Here is a 12,500-nt window from a genome sequence, read left to right as displayed (position 1 = left end):
ATAAATATATACATATGCAGACACCCATAGACCCATATGTCATTTTTATATATATATATATATATATATATATATATATATATATATATATCAAAATATAAATATACATGTATACAGACATATACAGATATATCTGTATATAGCTAGGATATAATACAACAATTACGAGTAACATATGTTCACAGGCCGTGCATATGGGGGTGAGGGGTCCAATAAACAAACGTGTAACACGGAACATTAACCCCCCACCCCCCAGCTAGGCCGGTAAGACATACAGACACACAATAAAGGTAAACACACCACTGCTTCCCAAACCACTGGCAGGATACCACTGGTGGGAAAGACCTGCAAGGTCTAATCTTGAAACATAGACATCGATGTCCCTTGTGGGACACCAAAAATGAATGATCGGAGCCAGTCCTGGTAATGACATATCAAACCAGGCTGTAAATGTACATGGACCAGTAGGTTGTGCAAGCCTGATAACCCATGGATCGACACAATGTATGACGTGTCCTGACACGTGGAGAGTGGGCAGTGTGTAGTGGTGTGTTTATACCCCACCAGCACCCACAGTAAGGATGAGTGGTGTAGAGGAGTGGTAGGTGGGGGAACTATGGGTATGCAATTATGGGCCTAGGTGTGCAGGTGTTGGCTGGCAAAATCATCTTAGGACCGCCCCGAGGATGTAAGTAATATTCCAAAATGGGTATAGCTGATGCCCATACCTGCCAAACTCTAAGAGCACATCCAATGGACAGGCCATAAACCATTGGAGGACAAATAGGGACCATACCCTTGAACTGTCCCCGATTTCCAGGGTCGTCCCTGATTTCAACTCAGTTTCTAACTCAGTCCCACTTAAACCCTTTTAAAATTAGTGACATTCTGAGGAAAGGTGGTGAATCACACGTAATGGATAACGACAACAATTACATCATAAACATCATTTACCGCAGAAAATGTGTATGAATGCACATGCTCTGAGTCTGTCAATGTGTCAGATTAATAGCACCACTAATTTAAATGTGTCCCTGATGTTGTTATGCCATGTTCCTGATTCAGTTTGTAATTTTCCCAATCGTATGAGAGGTCTGATAGGGACAGAAAGCACATATTCCACTGACAACCTTAGAAAGATGATAGAATATTAGGTATGCAGTAGCATGACTCAGCTGAAGGATGTCGGTTCCTAAACCCATTTACCTGTTTGTATTTAAGAGTCTCAGTTCCCATGTATTAGCCAGATGGGTGCAGATTGTAAGAGGAACACACCAATAATATGAATCAAACCCTGGAAAGGCCACGGATTACATACAGTCAAATGGCATGCCGTTGTCTAATGGGCAGCCATTCCTGATACTGTAGGCATGTATTCCAATGTACATCACAAGGTAATATCATAGTCCTCACTCCTACCCAGGGTTGTGAGTGTCAGATGGAAACACCAAATGCAGTGCATTTGCATGTGCGGGAGCAAGCGGGTGTAAGCCTGTTTGGCCACCAGCATGCAAGTATTACACTGGTAAAGCAATGTAGAGGCTAACTGAGTGTAAGAAATTGTAACTAGAGGTTAGCATTGCTTAGCACCATGCAAACCCATGCACACCCGCTCACAACTGCTTTAATGTGCCTTAATCACTCCATATCCAATGGCCTTGTTCTGCCCTGCAACAAAATAAATGGCCTTTGCAAGGTTCGAAATCAGGACCCTGCACACACAGCTGATGTGATTTACCAATAAGCCATGGCAGATATACAGACATTGGACCTTATCACAAACATATCATCCAGCTCAGTCATTCAACAGTATAGGAAATGTATTCCATCATGTAGATGTATGTGTGAGTGTTTATGTCCAGCATATAGGTACATACATATACAGAGATATATCAGGAACATACCATGTGACAGCAAAGCATTAAAAATGAATGAAAAGCGAAACACCAACGACGCCTGTATTATGTAGTGCTGTTGTCCTATGTAATATCAAGACTCCCCCAGACAGACATGTGTCATTCATACACGCAAACATTTGTACATTGGCCGTATACATCACTCTGTACATGTTATTTACGTTAACACAACAGTTCCAGTCCAATCATTATGTGAGAACAGTACTCTTGCAAGGTGCTGTGTGTGACATCATCATCATGATAAAGGTAAATGGGGTAACCATAGAGGGACCGGTAGTGTTGTGTGTACAATGGGGTTGTCCGCATCATGTGTACCAGGAACATTTAGGAGTCATGTGCATACTAGGATAGTGCACCCGAGAGACTGGGGTGAGGACAACAGGAGTATGTTGTGATGCATATTAAAAGGGTTACATGTGTCCAGTGGACACATGTAAAATGGACAGCTATGTATGGGGCAAATGTTGTTCTAGGAACTGATTGGCCTTATGTTTCCGTAGGGTGAGAGTGGGATGTGGGGGAAGGAGAGTAGGTATGCCTGTGGAGGATAGGTAATGTAGGATGACAGACAACACAGCATACAGGGTCGGTATATGACACGTGGGGGCATACACCTCGGACACGGAAGGGTGTTTGGCATTCACAAGCTCATGAGCCCCCAGATGTAAACAGTGGGACAAAGGTCCCCAGCCATGGGCAGCCACCACTGCACCAAAACAGCTGCAAAGGTGGCAGTGCTGGGGGCTGTCTAGGAGGGGCAGCCTCACCCTGTAAATGCAACACTCTGCCCTTGAGCTGACGTATCTGGCCTCTAAACCCCTTATTGAGCCCCCTACACACCACGTCCGGGACCGTACGACAGCGGACATGTTCCTGTCTGGACCTGCTCCCAGGGGGGACAAGCCCCATCCTCAGTGGTGGTACCACCAGAAGGTGTTGCAGAGCCAACAGAGGTGGAGGTCCAAGGATGGGCCCCAGATGTGATGGTGCCTGCTGCCATGGTCAGCTTAAGTGGGACAGGAGGTTCTGCCAGGGCCTCCAAACCCATACAGCCTATGGTGTTGCAGTTTAAACACAGATATGACTTACTAACAGTCAACAGCATTCAGGATTACTTACAACAGCATGCATAGATATGGCCATCAAACAAACACAACAGATGGTATGCATTTGCAGAGGGAGCACAACACATGCATATATACTGCATGACATCTGTACAAAGTGTTGAAGACGTGTGACTGCAGCTATGAACAGTGGCCCATTATTGGCATGTCACTGGAACCCCAGACAGTGTCTGTCATACCACTGTTCCATGTGACATATGTCCAGTCAGGGATGCGATGGCAGTAACACATCACTATCACCATATACTGGCTGCAATCCCCACACTATGCCCCGGCTGTTGTCAGATGTGTGTTCAGTGAGTAACACAGGAAACAAATGGTTCCACACACTGACCAGTCCACAGATGACCCTACAGATGGGGGTTCATCATGAAAAGAGCACTGTGTTGTCAGTTGTAAAACATGCAGAATAGCCATTACCACGCACAACTTGTTAAACAGGCAGTAGTCTCAATGAAGCATAGCTACACTTACATGTTGTAGTCATGCCTGGCACATCACCCTCCTGTGTGTAGGCTATTTCCTCACTGTGTATGTTGTTTGAGGAACATCCAGATATCATCTGTGATGCCGTTTTCAAATACCAGATCCAGGTACCACTCACAGTGACTCTCATGGGCAAACACCAACATGATGTCCCTGGATATTGTACTGTGTTTTTCATGCGAAAGGGTATGGGAACATCATTACATCTGTTCCACATGCAATCAGCTAGAGGAGGACTGCAATAGGTGCAGAGGCCATCACCTGATCATGACCACCACTTACATTGCACAAGCTGCTGCTGAGCAGGTGTACACCTCCACATCCACCAGAGAATGTGAGGGAGGGACAGACAGAGGCAAAGTACATCAGAGAAGGGCTTGGAGACTAAAACCTAAGCATCGTCTGTCACATACCTACCAGTACAGGGGTCAAACCCCTGACCCACTAGTCATTACTATTACAAGTGCATGCAGTTACTCCATGTGCCACAACGCTGACATGTTGGTGTGCTGTAGGAAGACATATGTGTGTTGGTGAGCGACATCTGCAACAGAGATATAGTAGACATACATTAGGTATAGCACACATGGCTGTCCACATGAACGGATGTCATTGTCAACACAACCACATTCTCTAATGGACTCATATTGACACTCTTTGCCAGGCCCACAAATACACACCCTAACTACATAGTTTGCCACACTGCAGTAATGCACAGGTACTACATGCACCACAGGGGATATCCTGAGGTGCTTTGGGCTAGGGCATGTGAACGTGTTTGACATCTGTTGGTATGCCAATGGGAGTTATACTGGGAGTGACTGTGGTTGGGAGCATCATACTCCACACGCAGACACAAGGAGCCAGTACTGACATGCATGTGTGCATTGCTTTATGGGTGTGTAGTGGTCGGCTGTGCAAGATGGCTGTACAAGGTTGTATGAGGTGTAATCCTTGGCATCACGCCACCTGACAATGGTGCGCAGTGTGGTACAGGGGTGTAGTGTCTGCAATGTCCCACACAGATGGGTATTGTATGAACCACCCTGACATCCTGGATACCATTGTGTATGGCCATAGCTTTGCAATGCATGCCATGTCTGTATTTGATAGTTCTTGACATGGACATTGCCTGGGATGTGCATGTCCCACAATAATGTACAGTGACATGTACAGGTGTACCTGGTTTGGCCGGCACATGTTGTGGACACAGACTGGTATCCTCCGATATGCCAATAATGGCCTGGTGTGGCAGAACCTGCTTATAATCAGCAGGTTGACCATGCCCCTGCATTGATAGCATGATACAGGTATTCCCTGCTGTCAGTGGCATCGGTCCATACAGGGCACATGTGTACGGCATTGCATGGCCTCTGTGGATCACATTTGATGGCACCACATATGTTGCAGGCATCCAGTGGGGAACATAGTGAAGGCACATTGTCCACATTTATGTGCCTATTGTACTGCTGTACAGGGTGCCATGTCCTCTGCAGCCCACTGCAGTCACACCATGCCTACTATCTGTCACCAATGTGCAGGGTACTAGCAAGATAGCAGGATATTCTAGGCAAGTGTGTTTGTGTATGACACACGGGTTCAGAACATATTCCAGGTACTAGTAGTGTTGCATACTTTTTTCACCAGGCCTTTTGCCAGATGTAGGGATATAGCTTGCCAACACAGTCCTGTGGCTGACTGACAGCTGTACTCCTCATGAGGTGGGCATCGTGACATAAGACGGATACCATATAGGAAAACTACAAAATCCACTTCCCAACATGTCCAGTGGTTAGACACACACAGCCACCTCCACACAGGTTCTGACAATCAAATACACACCTGCCATGTCCTGGAATAGAACCCCTACCTAACTAGTTTATTACGCTACAGCAATACGCAGTTACAGCATGCACTATGGAGAATACTGGGTTGCAGCAGTCCTAGGGGTGTATTCTTAGGTGGGTGACATCAGCAGGATTGCCAAAGGTGGTCATGTGAATTGTACAGAGTGTGCATACTCTAAAAAGCATTGTTCTTGTCTCAGGCAGACAGAGAGACACACACACAGTTGGACTCTCTCAGAATAGAACCCCTACCTAACTAACTTTTCACACTACAGCAATACACAGTTATAGCACGCGCTACAGAGAATACTGGGTTACAGCAGTCCTAGAGGTGTAGTCTTAGGTGGGTGACATCAGCAGGATTGCCAAAGAAGGGCATTCCAAGTGTACTGCGGGTCATACATGTCTGTTACCTGCGTGTACCCACTGCTAACTGTCACAACAACACATTTACACCTGCTTACAACTGCTTAAAAGTGTCTTATGCAGTCCTAATTGACAGTATCAACAAGGCTTGCAGGTCCTGAACCATGTACACTGAGGTCACTGGATGTACCTCTAAGCCATCTGGGTTGTACACATGTTGCATGGAGTCTATAATGCACATTCTACCACAGGTGTTCCACAGTACTGAAAAAAAAATGGGTCAGTCCCTTTGTGTACAGATGTACAGTACCCTTGAATGTACTGCACTCTATGAAACAACAGAGACAAGTCTACATCGGTACAACTGTTGTAAGCATATATATATATATATATATATATATATATATATATATATATATATATACCTACAGGATGTGTACACACACACACACACACACACACACACACACATATATATATATATATATATATATATATATATATATATATATATATATATGCATATACATAGACACAGCCATAGCCATATGTGTGTGTATATATATATATATATATATATATATATATATATATATATATATATATATATATACCCACACATGTCTGAATGCCCTTTGTGACACCGAAGGGTTCCAAAGGAACTGATGTGTACACAAAACAGAGGCATTGCCTGTGTCATAACATTTAAATCATAAGCAGTTCACCAGAGAAGGGATGGTTGTTGTGTATGTGGAGTTTGGGGTGGGGAATGATGGCTATTGTAATCTACCCCGGGGATTGTGGAGTTAGGGTGGGGGAATGATGGTTATGGACCTACACCACGGTGACCACTTTGGTGTCACTGCTCGACAGTGACACAGAAAAATAACATACCCAACTGTAGTTGTGCATGACCATGTATTCTTTACCATTCCTAACTATGTAATACTTTGTAGACACCGGTCACCATGGTTGGCTACCATGGTGTGCTAAAAGACATTACACATGTGCATACCTGGCTACAGGGTAGTAACACACACAAACACACACACACATGCCAGTATTGCGCATACACATCATGCCTATGTAAAGGTAACTAGTACAGTGGTATGCAGTTGGGGTATGTGCCACAGAACACATACACTTACACGTACTGATTCCACATCTGAGCTGGGTGACATCACAGGACCGATTACTCACAGTGGGGAGGGGGAAGAGAGAGGTTTAGCAGTTGACAAGGATAAAGGCCAGTGCAAAAGGAGGTATCGCTTTGGAATGCAGCAAAACCCGCTCCCATGGCAGGATGTCGACACATATACACCCACAACCATTTGCTAATGCACACACTCAGGCTTTTGCTGAGACACACACACACACACACACACACACACACACACACACACACACACACACACACACACACACACACACACACACACACACAGTTGTCAGTGGTGGGATCAGAACTCCTGCCTATCTAATGTTCATGATTACACTACTACACAGGTACAACATGTGCCACAGAGATTACACATTCCAAGGCCATCAGACTGCCCTTCTACAATTGAGGACAACACCAGGGAGACTGACAGTTATGAAGTACATAGCTGTAGACCTGTGTGTTTAAAGTAGGTATCCATTACAACCTGTATGTACAAACACAATACATCATCCGCAGGTAGGCCTGAGAGGTATAGCTGTAGCACAACAGGAACCTGAACTGGAGTATGGCCATCTGCGGAATGGACAACTGGTATCACTATACAGGGTTACAGTGGGCATGCTCATACACTTAGTAGCACAGGGCTGTCTGGGATGCACTATGACTACAACTACACAAGGTTATACTGGGCATGGTCATACACTTAGTAACAAAGGGCTTGTTGGATGCACTGACTCAAATTACACAAGGTGGCAGTGGGTATGCTCATACACTTAGTAGCATAGGTCTGTTTGGGATGCACTCCGATTCTAAACACTGAAGGCCACAGTGTGCATGCTCAAACACTTACATGTACTGTACATGTTGTAATGGGCTCCTATTGTAAACACACAGGTTAACAGCTAGGTACATCTTACCTGTCAGTATATATGCACATCATACTGGTTTACTACCTGATACCTGTATGTGGCCTGTAAATTATATATCTGTGTCTGTGCTGTGTGATACACATGCATACATGTACATGATGTACTGACATATATATGTTACGTATACACATTCATGCATGTGTGGACGTGACAGTCAATAAGTTACCTGGGTCACACAGGCAGATGCTACCTACAGCATGTGTCACACACCTTCCTGCCCTGAAAGGCATACATTGATAGCAGGTTGTTGACAGTGGCATTGTATGTGGAACAGTGACATGTGCAAGCATAATGTGTGAGCCGCCTTGTGTAATGGTACTGAGGTGCAGGTGACAATATGACCTCTCCCAGCTGTGGTAGTAGTTGTCATTATTACCAGGACTGCTACCCTAAGTATATTTCCCATTGGTCATATACACAAGTTCTGCCACTGTCCATCACCTTACATGGGGCATTTGCTACCAAGCACATGAATGCCATGTGCAGTGATGTCATGATACAGGTGGCAACTGCTAGACCAGAACAATGAGCCAATGTACTGCTGTTATTATGAGGTCGTCCAGTGTCTGTCATTCTGGCTTGCCATGACCGTATGACAAGCCTTCAAAACAGAGCAAATACATCCATGTCACACATGTGTGTGGATAATACCTAGGTCACATTTATCCATATAGCCACGTTCCAAGGCAAATGTCCTACACACAGAAGTAACACCCAACACCTACATGACAATTGCATTGGATGCCTATGCTAACCCGTGCTAGATGTGTGGCTTTAGTAATCCATTAGCTCAATGTAGAACCTACAATGGGGAATACCGACATATGCACAGTGAGGAACACCTGGCTGAAGGCTCTGTAGTGCACAATTGCACCACCACCATATAACTCAGATTCAGACTTGTGGGCCATAACAGTGGTATGAACCATACCAGGTGGTGGTGTACGCATACTCTTAAAGGCTACTCACATGTACAGACCACTACTCCAACATAACGCATCACAGATGAGTCAGGTACAGGTGACAGTGGCAAATGCAGCATCCTAGGTTGTATCCACATATACATCCACCACCTTGTTCTCAGACTACCAACATACATCCATATGTGATATGACATAGTATGGTTGACCATCAGATAACCCTCAATTGGTGGACTGTACCTAGGCCTACATCAACTGTGCAATGTACCCATGTACAGACATAGCTGCATAATGTGTTATGCAATGCAATAATACCACTGTTTGTAACCTACTCAGTTGTACACATACCAGGGCCCCTCGGATGTTATCAGCATTAACACAGTCGACTGTTTCTGTACACCAGTAACCAACACCCTCATAGTTGGATATGACCTAACTGTACCTGCCCTGGATATGTACATTCCACACTAGTACAACATATATCACATTACCATAGCTTTCATTTACTTTTCTACATACAGGTGTCTACAGCCATTACACACATGCACATGGCAAATAGCATGCTAACAGTACATAAGGTTTGATATCTATGTTGACAGAGATAATATCCTCTCTCTACTGGTCACCCATGACACCTATCATATCATACAACACCCCATGTGGCATGTATGTCTTTAGACATGTCCGCCTAATGCAATGCCTACAAACATACCCAAATAACAGGACCATAGGACCTACACAAGGCCTGTATTGACAGACTCAGGGAAATCCAGCTCTGCACTGTATGTTCCTGAGTAGTTACAGGTGATATGTTCATGACATGTACAGCCATGTGTGGCCATATCTCCTACATATACCCCATGTCAACAATTGCAAGCCATGCATGCTGTGTGCTGTCTGGACATTAGCCTTAGCACCACAATAAACAGTACATGCTGGGGTGAGATGTTTACAAGCCACAGATGCTTGGCTATGTCTCACACGTACTGATGTGGACCACATATGTGTACATGTATTGTTGTTTGTGTAGATTCCATGTGTGTGCAGTGTCTGATGTCTGAAGATGACTGTTGTCTTAGCACATCATGCTGTTGCAATACAGCCTCAACATTGCCAACTGTATACGGTGATATGCTGTAAGTACAGTAAGCCATACATGAGGTATGGATGGATGTTTGGACATGACTACTAAGTGGTGGGGCTTCTTTGCAGATGAATGATTACTGAGGACAGCTCATGGTGTGTTATAACCAGGTCTACAATAACCTGTGTACCTGCTAAGATCAGGTTTGTTAATTGAAGTGGAAGACAGACAATGTAGAATGCTGTAAGGGTGACACCGAAGGCAAACCCCATGACACCTGTAACAGTAATATCTCCCCTGTGCATATATTGTGCATATATCAGCACATTTTTCATAGGAAAGAGTCAGTAAGCATTGTACCGGATATGATAGTGCTGTACTGCTGTAGTACCTATCATGAGATAGCCATGTGTTTGATTCACAGTACCGGCACGTGTGGGTGTGTGTCCATATATGTCACATATGGTTGGGAATTCCTCCCACATGTTATCACTCTCTTGAACACTGTTGGAGACACTGGTACAGAGTGAAGTGTAGAAAGAAAGCCATAGACATGTGGTTGAACCACACACATGTAAAGTGTCTGTATGTGTGTGACATAGGTGTATATCTTTGTGAATGCCAGTGTGTGTGTGTGTGTGTGTGTGTGTGTGTGTGTGTGTGTGTGTGTGTGTGTGTGTGTGTGTGTGTGTGTATGGCTGTCCGGTACCTGGAGTGAGGCTGTATGTTACCATAGGAGAATGTTAATGCCCCTTCCCCCCATCCACTCAAAGCAGTGTAGCATGCCTGTTGATAACATCAATCATAGATGGGCATACAAACCACCTGTTAATATGTATGCCCTAGTGTGTGACCTGTTGTTGCATAGCCTACTGATGGACCCCCCTCCCCACATACACTCACTGCACTTTAGTATCCCTGTTGATGTCCTCGATCTTAGGACATTCCAACTACCTGTACATGTGTAATCTCTGTGGTGCGTCTTGTAATTGCGTAGTACTATAATGATGATATGCACATAGGCAGGGGTTGACATCCGAACACTGGCAACTGTGTGTGTGTGTGTGTGTGTGTGTGTGTGTGTGTGTGTGTGTGTGTGTGTGTGTGTGTGTGTCAGAGTGTGTATTACTGTGTCTGGATTCCCTGAGTGTGTGGGTGTGTCTGTGTTTGCATGCTGTCATGGCAGTGGGTATTACTGCTTCCCAATGTGATGCCACTATTTCCGTTGTCATCCGGCATACCACACTTTTACCCAATCCATGCTCCAGGTAACTATACGTGTGATATCACCCACTATGGATGCAATGGCTCTGAACACAGTAGCTTACTACACAGCTATCATGCACTTGAATCATTAGAACAGTAAACATAATTAAAACATGGGAGAATATAACTGTGTTGTGGAAGCTACAAAGTGCATGCAGGTATTGTCATACTGACCTGTGGGTAATCAACATGTATATATGGGACTCCCGCATACACCAGCATATGCAAGTACTCCTGAAAGAGGAAGGCAGAACATCAGGATCAACATGCTGTTAGTGTTGTTATACATGATACATGCTGTCAAACATACAAAATGCATTCCAAAACTGCAATACATGTTATGTCTGCTGCCTGCCAACACTACTCAACAATATTATCCTACAATTGTCTGCCTAGTATATTCACCCTGTGGATCAGACCATATCAACATGTCCCTGTACCGATGGTGTGGATGACAGGGATGCAGCACAGGCATTATCATATGCACAGGGTGATAATGTTTGCCAGAGGCCTAGGCTGTGACATTGGATGACATCATGTGTGTGTGTTAGGGCCTGTGATATCATTGGGCATTTGTGGATGTTATGCGTGTGTGTTGAGGTGCCCTACATTTGTTTCCAGTGTGTGTGTGTATGCATGCACACAGGTCTGGCATGAGGCTGGCCTACACAGGGGTAATATTGACATCTGCAGACTGTACAAGTCAGGTGTCACAGTTCACGGTGTCCAACCATGGCCACGTGACCTGCGCCTGACAGGGGTTGCACGGGCACTACCAGGCAGAGGTCCAGATTGGGTACCGTCTGATGACACATGTCCACTGGAATCGTGTTCCTCTTGGGACCATCCAGGACCACGTGCATGTGGCCTGCTGCATCCTGGTGTGGAGTGCACAGCACCAGCAGCACTGCTGCTGCTACTGCCACTATGGGAGGGGGCATGTGCAGTAGCATGTTCATGTAGACCTTCAACAAGTGAAGTAGCTGGCCTACGTCCACATACTTGACACCTTGCTCCCACCAGATTTTACAGCACAGACATTCCATGCTTGAGGATTGACATGCCATGGTGAAGGACTCCCACTATGCCACTCAAATGTCAATCCATAACATCTGCATGATGATGGTGATCATTTACAAGTGTCTGGATGTTGTTGGTTAATGCATGGACAGCAGCCCTCTGAAGCCTCAGACTGTCTCTTTTGTGCCATTTAGCATGTGCCTGTGCCTCCATTACAGTCCAAAACATGTGTCTGGTGACACCAGCTGATGTGCTTGGTCCTGCAGGGGCATGTTGGTCAGTGGTCCTCCTATGAGCAGCACTGGGCACATGACTGTGTGGGACAACACCTGTCTGTTGATGGAGACATTTGGGTTTTTTTTGCCCGGCCAACCCCCCCC

Source organism: Protopterus annectens, chromosome 4.part0, assembly GCF_019279795.1.
Source record: "Protopterus annectens isolate FY-2018-M chromosome 4.part0, PAN1.0, whole genome shotgun sequence".
Taxonomy (NCBI): Eukaryota; Metazoa; Chordata; order Ceratodontiformes; family Protopteridae; genus Protopterus; species Protopterus annectens.
Note: the sequence above shows the minus strand (reverse complement) of the source record.